The sequence below is a fragment of the Limulus polyphemus genome, unplaced genomic scaffold, assembly GCF_000517525.1.
Source record: "Limulus polyphemus unplaced genomic scaffold, Limulus_polyphemus-2.1.2 Scaffold3846, whole genome shotgun sequence".
Taxonomy (NCBI): Eukaryota; Metazoa; Arthropoda; class Merostomata; order Xiphosura; family Limulidae; genus Limulus; species Limulus polyphemus.
This window is the reverse complement of record NW_013669456.1, coordinates 39,912-43,305: the sequence shown is the minus strand read 5'-3', so window position 1 is coordinate 43,305 and position 3,394 is coordinate 39,912.

Sequence of the window (3,394 nt, the reverse complement as noted above, 5' to 3'; positions counted from 1 at the left end):
CCTGAACCTGAAGAATTCCAAAAAGCAAACACCCCCAAACTTGGAATGATGGGATCCTGTATGCCATACTCAACCTGAGGAAACAAAACTCATCTGGTCTAGAATTATGCACTCATCCACATTCCCCAACTATTTGGGCAAGGTAAATTTCACGTGCCACCAGAATTATGGGGAGGACATGTAACAAATGGTGTTCAACCAAGGACCCAGGATGGGACCACTCTGTATTTGGAATTCCAAGGAGACAATGGACCCTCTTCAATGTACTGAACCAATACTGATTAAAAATTAGGGCCATGGATAGCTGAACATGAAATCTGAGACTGAATTATGCATAGGCTCCTACAGAGGCTGGTGCCACTCCTACTAACATCTGGGAAAAAAACATCCAGGGTCCCTGGTAGGAATGCCCCCAACTTTTCCCCTCTTCTCCAAGAGAAAAGGAAAGTCACTTGACCACTCTGGAGGAATAACCTCTGTCCACCACCCTATTGACTAGAAACCAAGAGTGGTAAATAGAATGGGGGTGTATATGTGTTGGGGACTCCTGAGAAACAGTGTAATAGGTGAACCAAATTCTCTAATTTTTTAAAAGTGAATTAATCCTGAATTATGCAATCCACTGAGCAGCAGAGACGGGCAGAATCTCCTTATGCTTTATTTATGATAGTCCATGAGTAGCAGTCCAGCATAGTAAATTAATACCACCCGGTCTGCCTCTAAGTAGTCTTATGAAACACCTCCTTTCCACAGAGCCTGTTGCAACCAAGATAAAGTTTATTGTGTTAATGGTTGCTAGTGCAGACTTGGTTTGATAAAGGCAGATCTGACTGAGCAACACTTGCCATAGAGTGGGATCCTGTGAAAAGAGATAAGCGATGCTGGAAAGGAAAGATGAGATTAGTAATGAAAATACTCACCCCTCTTTATAATCTAGCAGATGTGGTTAAGATAGCTACAGGGGTAGTCGAAAACCCTCAGAATAAGATACTGCCAGATCATGCAAATAATATGAGATAAAAGTATTGGGGGAGGTCCACATACCAGCCTGCACAATGTCCTCCACTAGGCAATTCAACTGGGCTGCTAAGGATGTAGAAATGTGACAAACCTAATAAGATGTGACTTGCAGAAATCTCCTCACTTCCAAAGAGAGCCCAGAATAAGCAATATGGATCAATTTTCATACCCGCCCCCTCAATGTAACCAGGGATAAATCCCAGGAAACTGAAGGGCCACAATGAACAAAAGGCAATTGTCTACCACATCTAAAAGCTTTAGTGTGGACAAGAAAACACTTCAAGGCCGTCACTGGACAAAACAAATGATCGGAATCTGATTGTTCATAGAGGTAAGAAATAGCGGTCAGATGAATCAATGAAAAGGATTTATAGAAGGATGTAAGTAGAATAATAAAGCACCAACTGGTGATGTCTGCAGGCCAGCAATAACAAAAAGAAACCTTAAGGGAAAGGTGATACATGGGACATGAGGCTAAGGGCTCAAACTGATGTCGAGAAAGAGCATGTAACACCGCCTTTATATTCCAGTTAGGTAACTGTAATGGTCATTTGGAATGAAGGACCCTAAATGATTTGAGGAGGCCAGAGAGCACAGAGACTCAAAGAACTTCCACTCTTCGAGTATCTAAAGGTAGCTGATAAGGCCACCTTATATAGGGTGATTATGAAAGATGCAAAACCCTTGCAAACAGGCAGGTCAAAAATTGAAAAAAATTAAAGGGAACATTGGGCACAACTGTGAAATTGTTGGAGTGAAGCATGATGACTTTGCTCCTCAATGATTCCAGACCTTCAGACATTGCCCTTTGAACAGCAAGAAGTTATAAAACACTGATGTAGAGGGAAGCCTTTTTGTCCATCCATAGGCCCTGGAATTCTTGACTGTTGAGATATGCACCACATCTCTGAAGTGAGGCATCCATGAAAAGATGGATCTCTGGACGAGGTGGCAGCAGAGGAACACCTATCATAGTATGTTTCCGATCTAACCACCCTTCAAGATCGAAGATGTTGATCATGAATAAGGAGACTGGGGAATCCAATGGTTGGCTGTTCATGATCCATTGATCACATAGAGACTACTGATGGGATCTCATGTGCTTGTTCCAAAGAAATGAGGATTTCCCACATCCCCAAAGGAGAAAGAACCAGTGGAAAAAAACTGTACAGTGGGAGATGAAGACATGGGTGAGAGTCAGCCTTTTCTTTGAAGCCAGATGGGAGTCGACTGGGCCTGACTGAGATATATGTTGAAAAAGACACCCAGATGGATGATATATTGAGTTGGAATGAGAATAGAGTTCTCGGGTCTGATAAGAAATCATGCCTTGATTGCTTCTGAAAGCAGTATCTGGGTATGATGTTTTGCCAACTGACAAGATGGTGCCAGTAATAGCCAGTCATTCATGTAATGGTGTGAGCACAGGCCCAGGGAATGGAGGTGATGAGAAAAAGTTTGTACAGTTCAGCAGAACACATATGGTGCCAATGCTAGTCCAAAGGGCAAAGCCCTGAACTGCAGTACCTGACCCTTATGCACAAAATGCAGACAGTGGCAGGATGACTCTGCTATGAGAACGTGCAGATAGGCATCAGCAACATTGAACTTGGTCATCCACAGTACTGGTGAAAAAATCCAACACAGAGTGAAGAATGACTCCATCGTGAACTTTGAAGGATCTAAGATTTGATTTAGATCTCCTGTCTTCTTGGGCACAACAAACAGGTGGGAATAAAACTCTGGAAGAACTGGAATGACTTTATCCACTGCCACCTTGACCAACAAATCTCTGATAGCCATGGAATGAAGTTCCAAAATCTAAGGATCTGCAGGAGGCAGAAACCCCATAGGTTGGGAGGATAATGGTGATGGAGATGTAAGCTGAAAGACTAATCCTGATGCAAGAACCTGTAGTACCCATGGATCCATGGTAAAGGTTTTCCACATATCCAGAAATTCTCCGAGCCAAGCCCCACAGACTTCAAAGGCATACAATAGTTATTGCCACCACTGGCAGCATTCTGACCAAGCAGAGGTACCTCGTAGATATGGGCAAAATCTATTCTGAGTATCAATAGACTGAGGGGCTGATGTTGGGGGTTGGGACATTCGAATAGGGGTGGAACTACGACCCCCTGTAGGACCAAAGGAAAGTTGAGAAGCCCATGACGACAGGAATGAATGTAGATGGGCAGCATCAACCCTTGATTCCAAAGACTCTTGAATGCCCCCAAAAATCAATTATTACAGAAAGGGGGCCTCACGTCACTCGTGGAAGGTGGCAGCATGTAAATGAATGCCCTCCAACAATGCATCTCTACCCCACAGCATACCAGCCAACAGACTAGGCAAAGTGCAGAAGCTGACAATC